The sequence below is a fragment of the Hippopotamus amphibius genome, chromosome 4 (assembly GCF_030028045.1).
Source record: "Hippopotamus amphibius kiboko isolate mHipAmp2 chromosome 4, mHipAmp2.hap2, whole genome shotgun sequence".
Taxonomy (NCBI): domain Eukaryota; kingdom Metazoa; phylum Chordata; class Mammalia; order Artiodactyla; family Hippopotamidae; genus Hippopotamus; species Hippopotamus amphibius.
Window position 1 is genome coordinate 112548707 of NC_080189.1, and position 15861 is coordinate 112564567.

Here is a 15861-nt window from a genome sequence, read left to right on the forward strand (position 1 = left end):
CAAGCTCTAGCTGCCCTTGGAAATCTATCATGTCTAAATCACAGAGAAAAACTGCCTCATTTCACACTCCAGGAATTTCAAAATAAGCACAGGACACCTAATCTGAGCTAAGACCTTTCCAGACATTTCCATCAAAATGGAAAATCTCAGAAGGTTCTGAAGGATGCACAACCCAAGTTGTGACCAAAACCTGATCTCTGAAAATCACTGCTTTCAGTTCCCTAAGAAGCAACACGCAAATAACAGCCTGGGATCACCAGAGTATCCGCAAGTACCATATTTGTAAATGGCTTTGAAGATGAATAGAGGGGTTAAGCGCCCAGGCACTTATCAAGGAAGGCTTCCTTCTATTTACACGCACCCTGTCTACTCAGATCACTCTGCTAATAATGCAGGACCGAGCCCATCTCCCCCCACCCTCACCAGCCAACAGAGCCTCTTCCTGATTCCATCATCAAGGAAGACGAACTGATTCTCAGCGGAATTTTGCCATCTACCATTCGGAGCTTGACTTCCCTTGACTAGGAGGGCAACCTCCTGGCCATTCTGCAACAGGTTTTCATCAGGTTTTCACTCTAAACAGATGGAAATCTAACACAAGTTGCTGCCCCAGCATCAGAAATGCTAATTTTTCACATCCCCATTCATACCTCCATCCTAGGAAATAAGAGATGCAGGGGATAAGAGGTGGCTGAGGAGTAAATACCAGGGCTGGCAGCAACCTACAATTCCCACAATAGCAAACTGTGTCTTCTCATCCATGGCTTTAACTGTCACCTCTTAACCTCCGGATCAAACAGCAAGTGTATTACTCCAGACTGAGCTAAATTAGTCATTCACAAGCGGGCACGCGTGAGATGAGAAAATGAGCCTTCCAAGTTACTTGCTCAAGAGAAGAGAAAGGGACTTCCCTAGTGGCGCAGTGGTTAAGAATCTGCCTGCCAATGCAGGGGACTCAGGTTCGATCCCTGGGCGGGGAAGATCCCACATGCCACGGAGCAACTAAGCCAGTGCACCACAACTACTGAGCCTGTGCTCTAGAGCCCACAAGCCACAACTACAGAGCCCATGTGCCACAACTACCGGAGCCCAAGCGCCTAGAGCCCATGCTCCTCAACAAGAGAAGCCGTCACAGTGAGAAGCCCGTGCACTGCAACAAAGAGTAGCCCCCACTGGCCACAACTAGAGAAAGCCTGCACACAGCAACAAAGACCAACACAGCCAATAAATAAATAAACAAATAAATAAATAAAAATTTAAAAAAAGAGAGAGAGAAGAGAAACCCAATCAAACTGCAGACTGGCTATGCCCCTTCCTGTAAGTTCATTTATTCATTAACTATTTATCTACGAATTACTTATGTATGATTCACTACTTCTTTCCTGTCAAGACGGATGAGGCCTTGAAAGACCCAATTAAACCTACTATATAATCAGTCTTTGCATCAAGGTAGTGATGTATGGCTTCTTACACCAGAAATTTACTTCCAAGCCACAAAGGTAAACGCCATCCTTAGGTTAGTGTACGACTGACATGAAATACTTGACACAGAAGAGCTAGTTTGTAGGACCGTATCAAAGAAGCATGACATTCAGAATTAACACAGACATTTAGTGCTAACATCTTGGACAAACTCCAAACACAGGATTTCCCAGTCACCTACAAATATGAAGAGGATGGAATTGGAGCATCGATTCAAGGCTGTAACAGAGCTAAGCAATCTCCTATTCTACAGGAGAACTGCATCTCACATTCCGCACCTGTGCACATGAGTCATTTTAGGGAAACTAGCCCATGTGCTGCGTGTACAGTCATGAGAACGCGAGAGGTAAAGAAATCTTACGAGGGACCCTTCTGCAAGCTAGACGTGCACAGGTAACGTCTAATCCTCAGTACCTAATTTTCTGAGGCGGTTTTATAAATCAGATGACTTCAAACAAGACAGATGCAGAGCAGTGATGCTTTGGGGATGCCACACAGTCATCCTGCCATCAACTAAGACACCGGGGATGAAAAGTACTGATCTGGACTCTGCGAGCCCATCTCTGAAGGATGCAGCTGAAGTGGCACCCCGGCCTGCAGGCTTCTGCAGTGGAGCTGGGGATTCATAAAAGAACTGAAGAGCTGTTGCCTTTAAGCCATAGGCACACATGCATAAACCTGGGCACCAACTAAATGGCACGATGCTATGATTTACATGCAGAAAGGAAACTTACTAGAGTAATAAAAGAGTAAATAAGAAGATAGTAAGAAGTGGATCCCATCCAACTGTAAATCATTATGCAAAGTCAATAGAAACACCCTGATGTACTTTGGGTTGTAAAGAACTTGGGAAATGTAACAAGCCCCACGGAAGACTGTACAAGAGCCACTTTTACCCAGCAATGTAACCATCACTTTAGAAGAACGTACTCCTGGCCTTTTCAACCACAATAACAAGCAACACTGTTCTCTCCTGCAAAACACAGGGACTGTTCCAGAAGCCTCCTAAAGTCTCCCCTCCCACGCAAACATTTCAGGAAATCTGGGTTTTCCCGGACCTTCCTGGTTAAAAGTGTATGTGGTAGGAGAGAACAATATAGCATCCGCTCCTAGAGTAGAGAGTCAAAAAAGGAAACAGTCCCCATGGTCTAAGCTGGATCCCAAAAGCTTTCATGAAAGGGGTGGGTCGGGTCCTCAACACCCAGCTGGTTACTCAAAGTATACAATCTGCTACACTGCCCACAGCCACTCTAGTTCACAGTACAGGGATGAAAAGCAGCGGTCTGCGTTTTGCCGCTGGCTGGGAAGAATCAAGTGTGACTTCAGTGAAAATTTTAAAGACAATGAACAATAAGGACCAAAAACTCAAGGCTCCAAATGTTTTGTTGCTCCATTTAGAGCCCTTCTCCTGCCTCCAAGCAGAACATCAAAGAACACAGAAAACCAGGGCTGGTAGGTCTGATTCCAGAGTTGGCTGTTACTGCCAGAGACCAAGGGGAGAGGGGAGCAGAGAAAAACGAGTTCCTCCGTAACCATCGGCCTTTATCAAAATGATGGCATCCACCTGCTCACATCTCCTTCCCTGAAATCAGGGGAGCACACCTGGCAGGGGCTCGGTCCACCAGGCACAGGGCCCTGAAGGATCTTGGAAACTGTCAGCTTCGGTATGAAGCATCACCAGCTACATTCTGGGTAACTTTCTTTTCTGTTTTATTAGTGCACTGAGGTTAGCACTTCTTGGAAGACCCAGCCTGGCTTATGGCCTCCTCCCAGTCCTCTACTCAGCTAGGAAAGCCCTCTCTCTGTCACCTGCCACTGGATAAATATCTGAAAAGTCACCCCCCCCCCCAAACACACACACACACACACACACAAACCAAAAATCAAAAAACTTGGGAGGTGAGTCCAATACACATCTTTTTACCCTCTGGGGCTTTAAAAGTGTCTTCTTAATTAGGCCACATGGAAAATTAAGGCTGAGAATGGAGAATAAGACGGACAAAGACAAAATACGCAGGATGAGGCCTGCAGCATTTTAAAAGGACGAAAATCAGGCTGACGGGTCGATGGAAATCTTAGCAAATAAATCTGGGCAAAATGAGAAAAACAGGGTCCAACCGGATACCCTGCAACAAAAGCTAGAGGTTGGGCAGTGATTTTACATCTGTGGTTTGAACGTTTACAAATAAAAGACGATGCATTATGAAAGGATAACTATGATTAGAAGCAGATGACGTTTAAGGTAGTGAGTTACTATCCACCGTGATGTTAATTAAGAAAACAAGTGCGATGCCTGGAACAATAAACATTTGCCCTCTGGATTTTTTAACATCGCCTTCAAGACCTCTGTCCTCCAGTTCACACACATGCAGGTTAACTCTCTCCAGACAAACCCTCACCTCTCCCACCCCCCACCTCCATTCTAAGGCTGCTCTTGCCTACTCTGACCTCAGAAAGGCAATGTCTTCCTACAGAAATGAACGCAAATGCCGGAGGAATTCAACCAAAATTTGGCCGCGTGCTTTTCCCTCCATCCCCCTGGATTTTTCTGTCACTATCTCTACTTTGTTGTTGTTGTTGTTGTTGTTGTTGTTGTTGTTGTTCTTGGCCAAGAGGCATGCCGGATGGATCTCACAGTTCCCAGACCGGAGAAGGAACCCACAGCCTCTGCAGTGGCAGCACGGGGTCCTACCCACTGGACCACCAGGGAATTCCCCATCTCCGCTCATTTTACGGTACATTTCTCTAAGCTCTCCACAGCGTTTGAGAAGCAATGCATCTCTTACAGACAGAGTACCACCTGGAAGGCTGTTTAGAGCAGTCTTTTATGAACCTCTCTCTTTTTTAATGGAAGAGCTTGAACCTATGCCGTGTACCTATTGGCATCCTCTATATCAAATGACAGGCCCTCTTTTCCACTGCAGTGCAGGCCCAGGGAGCATTTCGGCTTAGTACACAGACAACATGACTACTATTGGGTATATGACCTTTTTTTTTTTTAAACCACTGGGAAGGAAACAACCTTTCCAATGTGAAGATGGGGGAAAAAAGAAAAAAATGACTACAAGCACAAATGCTTCCTCTACAATTGTTAAGTACTTTATCAAGTCAGAGAGATTTTTTTTTTCACTAACCAAAAGATAGCATCTTTGTTACAAAGCTGTAAAAAGCAAATGTGTCTTTTACCTTTTAAAGCAGATTAGACCTGGCACACATTCTATCCTGCCTGTTCATCACAGGAAAAACCCCACATGGGAGGTTGAAGATAAAAGGAAAGGGACTGAGCCACCGTCACACGAAAAGCTCTGAACCAGAACTGGGGTTTCTAAATTCCCAAGACTGGTTGGTTCTAACCAGCAGGCCATAGTGCATTCACACCATCTTTAGTGCACTTTCTAAATTAATGCCAAGAGCCAATTTCTATGAAAATCCAGCTACTTCGAGTTGGCAGAACTTGACTTTGAAGGAAGTGAAATTAGCCTGCACTCACACAGGGTAAGTGGAGCTGGCTTTGAGTCGTCAGCTTCAAGCCTGAGGTCAACCTTGCCCCCAGAGGAGCCTGCAAGGAGCTGACGACCCCAGGAGCAAAGAGAAGCAGAGTTCACCTAGACATCCCAGGGAGAACAGCTTTGGGGTTTTATCTTCCGCTTCCTACCGGAGAAGAAAATAATCCAATAAAACACCAAGAGCTTCAGAAGAATCTAGGAGACTGAGCTCACCAGGGGCCAACGCTACTTCTACAACTTGAGAATTTATAAAACGTATTCCCACCCTCATTAGTGGGTAGCATCTTTCAGAGAAGAGGGGGGAAGAAAATGGACTTAAAGTTAATTTTTTTTCTTAGCCACGCCGCATGGCTTATGGGATCCTAGTTTCCTGACCAGAGATTGAACCCAGGCCTCGGCATTGAAAGCGCCAAGTCCTAACCACTGCATCGCCAGGGAATTCTCAATTATTTTTTAAATCAAGATGAAATTTCAGAAATTCAACACTTTCCAAAGCGTTAATGTCAAGTCAAGTCACGTGACCATGAATAACATTCTTTCCCAACCCAGGAACACTGAGTAATTTCGCTTCAAAATTTAAAAACAGCGACTTAAGCTCTGTTCTCCCATGACCATCTGAACTGAATGCAAAAGGAAAATGCTCTAGTCTTACCCTGTTTCAATAAAATATTTTTAAAAAAAACCAAAAAACCTGTTTGTGTGGCCCTGTATAACCTCCCCAAAGACAATAAATTATCAATAAAGATACCAGCACTTGCCTATAAAGATTAAATAAGCTAATGCACTTAAAGGGCTAGGCAGTGTCTCACACACAGCAGATAACCAACACACACAGTTTCAAGACGGTCTAAGACTGGGATTCAAATCCTCTCTCTCTTGCTCGAACTTGCTAGCAAGTGACTTGGGCTCTCTTTCTGACTACCCATGTGCAAAACGGAGGTGACAACACTGATAAAACAGAGAAGATATAAACACGAAGAATTCAAAGAGCGGCTGGCAAACAGTAGGTGTTGAAATAAGTAGGTACTATTTTTATTTTTAACATTATTCAAAGTAAACAGATAATTCCAAATCAGGGCCATCCCACAACCCTTTCAAATCCAAATGTGTGGTTTTTAAATGAGCATCTGTTTATCTTTTACGTGAGACTTTGCAGGAACCTGCACTTGGCATTTCAGACGCTCCTATTGCACCTTTAAATGATGCAGTTCATACTTCAGTTTTGAATGAAATGGGAAAAAACAACACCTTGCCAAATTTAGGAGAAAGGACAATTAAATCCACTTATAAGTTATCTCTTCTCAGCCAATAAAACGGCACGGGTGAAAAAAATCACAGAATAAAAATCTGCCCCATCTTTCCCTGTTCCACCAGCTCCAAACCCCTCTTTTGTAGTCACAACTGCTGACACTGTTTGCCCGGCACTGCAAAATTCACCAAATGCAAGGCATCTACCAAAATGTGTCACTTTTGTTTTTAAGAACATCAAAAAGAATGAAACCGAAAGCACAATGGATTCTTTCTTTAAATTAGTGTCAAAGACATCTATCTTCACACGAGAATAGAAAACCTACGTGGCAAGAGAGTAGAACTTTTTGAGTACTGAGTATCATCTTATCAGTAACACAAAGGACCCTAACTATTGATGCACAGCGAAGTATTAGCACGTTTTAAAATTCTCTATGGGTAACCAGATGGGGAGTGTGATGGTGGCACCTTTTAACCAGAACACCGCTGTACTGATCATTCAAAACTAATCCTTTAAGAATTTTATTTGGTAACTTTATCTAAATCATATAACATTCCCTGTTAGACTGCAAGCTCTACATTGTCTTCCCTTTCAACACACTGTCCTGTCTATACACATCTCGTTTACACAGACCTCCAAACAGCCAACACTTGGTTTAGCCAACAAATCAAGTTTCCTAAGAACTATCCCAGGACATTACCAGTCTTATAAAGAGAGGAAGTACTTGCCCAGTGGCCCAACCTGAAGGGCAGGCATGGGAAATGGAGGGTCAGAGCTGATTCTTTCACTGGCTGGGTTGTAATCAAATAAGGTCCAAGCACTCACCCTGTCTGGGCAGGCGGGGTACAGAGGGCTATTTGGAGTGGTCCCTTCTAGGCCTAGGAATTATTAGGGCAAACTCAAAACAGATTTTTCTTTATGGCCTGTATTCTTTATGACCTGGCCCAGGCCCTGCTATTACTGGGGTTATATGTGAAGACTACGGCAGCGTGCCTCGATTTTCTCTACACCTCTCCTTCTCCAGAGTATGCGTGAAATCATGACCCCATGTGGAGCCTGCATCACTTAACAGTAACTTCACATTACTTCTGCACAGCGATCTGCATTCACAGACATCCTCTGTAATGATGGCCACATTACCTTCTGGACAAGAGTCTGAAAGATGAATCAGTTGGGCAGGTCTGCATAGATGTGTTGAATCACACATTTTTTTCCCCCAAATAGAACCATGGGGATCTTCGAGTGAGAGTCCAGTCCAAAGCACCTATTTTGTAGATACAAAAGCTGAGGCTCAGAAAGATGACAGCCAGTAACTGGTCCAAGGTCACACAGCCAGACAGAGGCATCGCCAAAACTAGAAGCCAGGCCTCCTCCCAATTTTGTCCTCTCCTCTTCTGTTAAGAATCTCCCTTACAAAACAGAGCTGTCAGATCACGGACCACCACTACAAATGCACAGACTGGCTTGTCATGACAAGTGTCATTTCCCTAACCAGTTTTCCTTACTTGTAGAATGCGAACAGTAAGTTGCTACCAGGGCAATGTTGATGTAAGAACAGTTAGAAAAAAACACAAAATGTGTCCTGAACTATGAACCCTAGTTTCTTTTTTGGGACAAGAACCTTTTACAAGTTCTCCTTTATGACCACTACACTGTTATGGGAACTCCAAAAGTTCCAAAAATAGTGAATTCCTAAGAGAGAAATAGTATCTAATACTAGAACTGGAGGTAATTCAAATTCCCCAGTAGACTATTTTTGTTCAAATTACTTAAAAAAAAAAAAAAAACTCTTTTACTTTGAAATCTGCATTTTCACTGCATGTGCTTCTCTGATCCCAAAAGCACCTTGTATCAATTCAAGGGAAGTGTCGTTCACTAACTGCTCAGAGCAGTGCTTCCCCCACCCAGCATTTCTGCTCAGCTATGGCAAGTCCTCTGGGGACAAGGTCACAGAGAGAAAGGAGGGAAATGCCACCTCAGCCAGAGGGGGCAACATGGGATCTGATGACCCCGTTGGCACTCCCAGAATAGCAAAGGAAAGTCTTATTATAAAGAGAAAAGGGAGGAGATCACCCTGTCTTCAGGACCCTCTTCTGCTTCTGGCTTCTTTTTTTTCTAAGTCAAGAATCATAAAGCTAGTTCTTTATACCCAGAGAGGTTTCCAAAAAAATTAGTCTGTAATTTCTGCAAGAAAACATGAAGAGGAAAAGCCCGCTCCAATCAATTACTTCCATCATTAGTGAAACTCATGTCCCAGCGGAATGGTTTGCTTGAGGTTCAAGGCGTGGGTAACCTAATGGGAAACGAGAAATATGCCTTTGTCACCCTCTGCACGTCTCAGCTGGCACTTCTATAGAACAACACACATCAAGACAGAGTGGCCGACGGAACTCTTCTCCAGGGTAAGGGCTGCTGAATCGCTCTGCCACTGGGCAGTGCTTTCCGCGGGCCCTGGAAGGGTTCCTGCGCACAGCTTGGGTAGGAGGCTGGACGGTTTCTGGGGCGCACGGGTGCATGGTTCCGTGCCCCCACCGCCACCTTTCAGGCAGCGACTGGGTCCCAGCAATGAGCTACGATAAAAATCTGAAACAGTACTTATTTATGGGAGGAAGGAATCAGAGTGTGTGCAAATGTAACGCTTTGCAGGGAGAAAGTAGCAGATCTCCTGTCTCGAAGGACAGCCTAGCCAGCGATTCCTTCTGACCACCAAGGCCTCTCCCCTCCCCTCCCCTCTACTCGCTCCATCTCCCTCCCAACCCCCAACGGCCTTCCCAGGAAACGGAGCCAAATTTGAGCCTGTTTTCGCTTTTTTCTGCGATTTGGCGAAACCTGGTCCATTTGCTGGGTGCGAGACACCCCAATCGGTCCCCCGGGTCCCTCCACTACGGTGCAGGGGTGAAGGGGCGAGAGAAGGTAGAGGCCGGCGGCGATGGAACTGGATTCGGGCAGGGTCTGCCCGCGTCGGACGCAGTTTCCCACCAGTGGGCTCGGATCCGCCGCGGCTGCGCCGCTGGAGCTGACAAAACGCGGCGCGGGGACCGAGCTCTCCGGAGCCGGGGCCGCGCGCGCTGGGCCTGGAGCGCCCGACCCTCCGTGGCGCCGGCGCTCGGGGTCCGGGGAGGCTCCGCCAGGGACGCCCGGGTGGGCGAGCGGCCTGACTCCCGCACTGAAAGGCACGAGGGCCCGCGCGGCCAGCCCCCGGCGCCCTGCCCTTCCCGGAATCCCACCCAGCTCCACAAACCCAGAGATCCCGAAAATCCCGAAAGCGAAACTGCAAGCAGGTCTCCAGAAGTTTGGAAAAGGCCTCCCCGGCTTCCCCGCGGCGTGTCGGGACGCCGGACACCACCAACACGGTCCAAGATGCGCGCCCCTGAGAGTGTCCATCGCTCCGCGAGACCACGCTCCGCGGCCCCGGGGCACCTCCCTGGGGGTTTCTGTACGAATACCGTCCCCAAGCCCCGGTGCCGGGGCGGGAGTCCAGCCGGGCTCCTGCCTTGTCCCGGTTCCTCCCTCCTCCCGCTCCTACCCAAAAGAAGGGACACTTGGCCCCTGCGGGAAGGCTGTGGGATGTTCTTTGTAGTCAGCTGTACGTCCGCTTCCACAGCACAGCCCGGTGCAAAATCGCAGGTTTCGGGGCGTTGGAGTGAATTGCGCGCTTGGCAGCGGCGACGTCAAGAGGACGAGGGGAGGGGTTCCCGGCTGCAACCGCCGTGTACGAGCACAGAGCCATTTTAGGCTGGTTTCCACTCGGGCGAAGCCCACGGGAGAGCCGTTCCCGGGGGCGGAGGGGGGGCGCGCGGGACCGGAGCGCCGGGGACGCGCCGCGCGCTCCGCCCGGGGATTGCGGGTGCGAAAGGCGTCCGGGCCCGAGGGTCCGCCGATCGCTCAGCCTTGCCGCCCCGGTCGCAGGGAACATCTGCCGCGGGGTCTCCCTCCAATCGTGGGGATGCTTCCCCCCTCCCCTCCAGGCCCCACCCACGGGACGCCGTGAGGGACTGGCCTGTCCGACAGCGCAGCGTCCGTCTAAGTGGGATGATGGGCTGACCCCACCGGTCCTCCCTCCAGGCCTCTGCCAATGCCCGGAGACCACGTTACTGCGGTAACTACGGACCCGGGCCAGCGCTATCTTTTTAACCCGACGACTTAGGATCGTCTTGGTGCACTAGGCAGACGCGCCATCACGTTCACGGGCCCAAGAGAGGTTCCCCGGACCTGCCCTGGCCGGGCCCCGGGGACGGCGCGCGGCCGCCGCGTGGCCCCGGCCCCCCAGGTCCACCCCGCGGGCACCGTGCGCGCCCTCGCTCCGCCGCTGCATCCCGGCCACCAGCGACCCCTGTCGGGGACCCCGCTTCCCAGCTGAGGGCGCCCGCTTTGCTGGCTTTCCCTCGGGCTCCACTTACAAGCTCCGACTTCGCCCTCAAACTCCACCGCCAGGCCCTCCCCGGGGCGCAGAGGCCCGCCTCTCCCGGGCACCTCGCCGCGCTCTCAACGCCCGAGGCGACACCCCCGCTCGCTCGCCGAGCGTGCCCCTCGCGGATCCAGCCCTCTCTCAGAGCCCGACCCGAGCAAAGGGACACTTCTTCTTCCGCGATCGCGCTCCCCATCCCCCACCTTCCCTAGAGCGCAACTCCAAAAGCAACTCCTCCCCTGCACCCTGTCCGCTTTGCAGCCCAGGTCCCGCGCGCCCCCGCCCTTCCGCCGCGGCACTTTCACCCCCCCACCCCACCCCACCTCACCCCACTCCACCCACCACGCCCCGGACACCCGCCCCCCCCAATCTCTCACCCCACCGCCTCGCCAACTGTACTGGTGCCCACCGCTAAGGGCAGCGCGCCCCCGGCACACAGAACCCCCCGGGGGGTCTGCAGCCCGAAGGCACCCAACACCCTGGCCCGCAAGCCCTTTTCATAAGCACCTCCCCGCTCCACCCACCCGGCTTTACCCACACAGGTTCCCGCAGAGAGGGAAAGAGAACCGGTCTCCTAGAAAGCCTAAATAAATCATTCCCTCTGCCCGCATGCATCTGCACCACGTGTCAGCAGTTTGGTGTGTCCAATCGTGGCAAGGTCTGGTTCCAAGACGCACACACGGATTTGGGGCGGGTCTCTTTGGCATACCTCCCCCCCCCCGCCCCTTCCCCAGCTGCACACACAGGTGTGCGCCCTGATGCAAAGGCACACTTTGCCTTTGTGCTCGGGTGCCCCGGCCCGGGCCAGGGGGACCCCTTTCTCCTTCATCAATGGACTGGACACACACGCAGACTCTAAGCACGGAAAAAACGAGGGCAGCTCATTCCTTCTCTTTTTTCCCATTTAATTCGCTAAAGCAGCTACTGGAGTAGCCAAAGAGAGTTGAAACGAAGAGATGACAACTCCGGCTGGGTTTTTTCCCACCTCAAAACCTTTATTTTCAGTTTTTAAGAGCCACCTTAGCCCGCCATGTTGAAACTGGCACGGCTTCTAAATACTCCTTCCCCGCCGCTGCTTCCAAGAAAACATGAGTACGCATCGGGCTCTGGACGTGCGTCTGGCCACCGAAACTAAACCACGTCCCACCCCAAAGGCTCCCTCCCCCGCCCGGGCTAATCCCCTCCCGCCGCCCCGGGTCACAAATCAATAAATACATCTAGCAGTTCCTACAGGGCTTTTTCCTTTTTTTTTTTTTTTTTTTTTTTTTGGCGGATTTTACCCACAAACACACATATATTAAAAAAATAATAATAAACTCCAAAGCCAGATCAGATTAGTAATTTTAAAAGGAGGTCATATCAGAGTAGACAACAGGAAAAGCCCCAAGTGACAGGATATCACTTTAACGCAGAAGAGAAAAAAAAAAAGAAGAAGAAAGAAAAGAAAAAAGAACAAAAAGATCGTCCATGCCGGAGCACGCTCCGAAACTACTACTGACAATTCCATTTCAGCTGCACAGGCAAATGTTTCCAAGGGGGCGATTCCGAATGTGTGCACGATTTTTTAACCCCCCTGATGGCTGGTCTCCCCAGTCCTCACCGCACCATCTTCTCCCGCTACCCCACCCCACCCCGAGCCACCCCGAACACACACACACACCCCAAAACCAGAAAAGAAAGAAGAAGAAAAAAAGGAAGAAGAAAGAGACCCCAGCGAGGGAGCGCGGGGTAGCCAGGGCGGCTGCGTGGCTAAAATGAGCGCACAAATGAGGAAGGTGGGCGGCGGAAGGGGACAGCCTGCACCCGGGGAGGAGGACACTTTGCAAGTACGGACGGACTCCCGCAAGGCCGGGCTCTGCAAAGCCGAGGGACCAGGGGAGAAGGGGACGGGGGCGGGGGGGGGGAGCCAAAAATGACAAGCCGGAGCGCAGAGCGGACTTTGGGGCTCCGCTCCGCGGCTGTCGCTTTCTCCTCCCGCCCTTCCCTTTCGCTCCTCTCCCTCGGCGCCCCCTCCTCCAGCAACCCCCCACCCCCGGGCTCGCTGCAGCTTCCCTTTTTCCTCGGAGCTGGAAAAAAAAGAAGCTGTGACCGGGCGCACTCAACCTGCGGGCCGGTGGTCTGCTCGCGGCGCGGGCTGGGCGCTGGGGACCGCGACCCGCGCGGCGTCCTACCTGGCGAAGTTGGTCCTCCCCGCGGGGTGGACCGAGGCCCCGGGCGCCGCGGCTGGGAGAGTGGGGTTGGGGGGCGGGTTGGACACCGGCCTCGCCCGCCGGCTCAGCCTCGCTCGCTCCCCGCCCGCCGCCTCCCTCGCGCGCCCGCTCCGCGGCTCCGACTCCCACTACAGCCTCATTCCAATATGGCATCCTCTCTGTGCGCATGCCCGGCACTCTTTTTTAAGATGATTATTTTGTGTGTGTGCAGCGAACTCATTCAGCGACCTTTTCCAAGCGCTCGCCGAACGTCTTAAGCCAATTAGCCTGCGGGACGTTCTGCACTCCTTCCTCTGCCCCCGCTGCGAGGCCCCCGTGCCTGGGCGCATCACCCCCCTACACACACACACACACACAGGCACACACGCACACACACGTACGCACACACACACACGCACACACAGGCACATTTCACGCTCCCACTGCCCTCCCTTTTTCCCTTTAGCTCCCGTGCATACACGATCTGCAGAAAGTTCCCATCACGGGCGTTCGCGCAAACCCATCTGCAGGGAAATCTGGGCACACTCCGCATCTCGCTGGACACTCTCTGTTCCGTCGGGGTGCAATCCCTCCGTGGACGAGATGCACAAACTTGCGCTATATCCGCCGAAGGCTGGTGGCCAGCGGGGGAGAAATTCAATCCTCTCCGCACCCCGGGTCCCGCCCACTGCGCCCCACCCGGCACTTACATTGCGCCTTTTCTACGCAGATTCAAACATTTCCTGGCCCCTTTAGGAATGGAGGGGGGGGGGGGGCCGGGGAAAGGTTTTCCAGGGAAAGGAGCCCAGAGGGGTCGGGGCTGCTCGGGCCGGCTTGCGGCTGCGACCGGCAGGACGCGGGTACCGAGGGTTGCCGAGGCGTCTCCTGGGGCGATGTCCAGGCCTGGGCAGTGGCAGAGGGCACCTGGCCTGGGCCGGCTCTAGCAGCGCGGGAAAAGAATCCTGCCCGAGAAAAAGGTGGCCCTCGGCGACGGTGGGAGTGAGCCGAGGGGCAGCGCGGAGGGGCGCGGGGCAGGGTGTCAGGGCGGCGTGTGCGGGTCCGCGGGCGCTTCGCCCAGGGCGTGGGGGGAGGACAGAGTGGAGCTCCCCGGCCCAAGCAATGGCTGGGCAGAGACTGAACGGAATGTCCCCAATGCGGAAATGCTGGCGACGACCGAGTGGGCAAGACCGAGAACTTCCGAAGGTGGGCTTTGCTGTACTGGTCAGCGAGGAGATGCAGCTGGGGTTAGAATTTATTTCTGTGGGACATGGAGAACCGACACGTGTCGCCAGGGCTTTGGCTCTATTGCCACAAGGGTAAAATCCCCCGGAGTCTCCCAATTCTGGGTTGGCCTCCTTCTTAAGGACCTCTCTCGCCGCGCCCCTTCCCTGGCCCTGGGGAGGCGGGAGGAGAGTGCGCCCAGAGGCTGCTGAGCGTTCGCAGCTCCGCCCACCCACCCACGCCCCGTCACCCCCGCAGGTCTTCGAGGACCCAAGACCTCAGACAAGAAAGGTCCCCGGAGGATAGGTGGACGCTCGGAAGGGCGGGGGACAGGGCGCGGGGAAGACCAAGAGGGAGAGGAGGGCAGCGTCTGAGCGCGCGCCGGATGGGTGGGGGTCCTGCCCAGGCGGGTCCTCTCCCTGACGGCGGCGCCCGGACTGGTCTAGAAGAACCGCGCGAGGGACGTGCCCGGAAACTGCTCCTGCCAAGCCACGCGGGCGCCAGGGCCTCTTCACCCAAACGGTGGGCGGATCTCGGAGATCCTCGGGGGCTTCGGCGGCCGGGAGACCCCGCGCACTTGCAGTCTGGGCAAATGGGATTTCCCTACATCTTGCAGAGCGCTCTGCCAAGTATCAGACGCCTTCCTCCTTGTCACACCTTCATTTGAGGTGCCACCTGAGACTCAGAAAGGGCAAGCGACTCACAGTTCAAACTCCAGCCGGAGTCTGCATCCCCTCCAGCTTCCCAGTGCCCTCCTCTTGGGGACATCCGACCTCTTTCAACTGAAGGTCACCGAAAGCGGAGAATCCTCAAACTACCCGCACCGCGCGTGCCTGCACACTGACCATGCCTCCCTCTGTACCCTGGGACGGCTCCAAAATGAGTACAGGGATGCGCCTGGGCTCCAAAGGATCCAGAGTGTGGACTCCAGGCAGGCTTCTGGGTTCTACCCCCGGGCTCATCTTCTCGACCCCTCAACACACAGTCTGGCCCGTGCGGAGGGAGGGAGGGAGAGAGGGAGGGAAGCGGGGCACGGTGCCATCCCAAGTGGACTTACAGCGCGGGAGACTCACCCCCGCGCGCCCTTCCCCTCGACGGCGTCACCAGCTCCGGCCCCGCCGAAGCGCAGCGGCAGCAGAGGGGCCTGAGTGCGGATCCCCTCCTCCAGCCAGCCCCGCTCCCCGCCGCGCTGCGCCCACCGCGGTGGCCGTGGCCTTCCCCCGTGTGTCCCAAACCCCGCCGCGGGATCGGGCCCGGGAGCGGGCGGGGGCTCGCTCCTCCCCCCTCCGCCCCCCAGGACTTCCGGGCGGTTCCAGTTTACTAAGAGGATGCACTTTCCCTCTCCGAGAGCTGCAGCGACTTGAGCTGCAGCAGCCATTGCGCCGGCTCTAGGTTTGTTTACCAGTTTTTAAGTCATTATTAGGCACGGAACGTTATTTCCTCAACATAAAACACAATTGCAAAAGGACACCGAATCCCTAACTCGATGACCTGTCTATACGTTATCTTAGGAGTTCTGCAAAGCAACGGGGTCTCTTTATGTTTTTGGTGCTCAGACCCCTGCATAACTTTGCCCGTGAGTCTGCAGAACAGCGTGGAGGAGTTAGATTTCCTGTATTCGTCGCGATTAAGAAATAAAAGCGTGAAGCCACAATACACGATGGTCATCACACGGATACCTTCAAGAATCTCAACGTTGTCTAGGGGGAATTTCTCAGAGTTCGGCAACCGTCTACTTTCACTGTGCTTTTCCCACGTGACTTCTTGAACGTTCCTTGGTTCTTTATTTTGCATCCTGCCCCCATT

General features: G+C 52.6%; 1 protein-coding gene across 3 annotated transcripts in view; it reads right to left on the reverse strand.

Annotated features, from left to right (window-relative positions):
- SFMBT2 (Scm like with four mbt domains 2) overlaps nucleotides 1-13340 on the reverse strand; it is a 204512-nt gene extending 191172 nt beyond the window's left edge. For 2 of the 3 annotated variants that reach the window (XM_057733185.1, XM_057733182.1), the window contains exon 1: nucleotides 12817-12941. The gene's annotated coding sequence lies outside the window, so the exon portion shown is untranslated. Of the gene's footprint in view, nucleotides 1-12816; nucleotides 12942-13313 lie in introns of those variants that run through there. The other variant, XM_057733183.1, reaches the window with a different exon arrangement.
- Between the last annotated feature and the right edge of the window lie 2521 nt (nucleotides 13341-15861).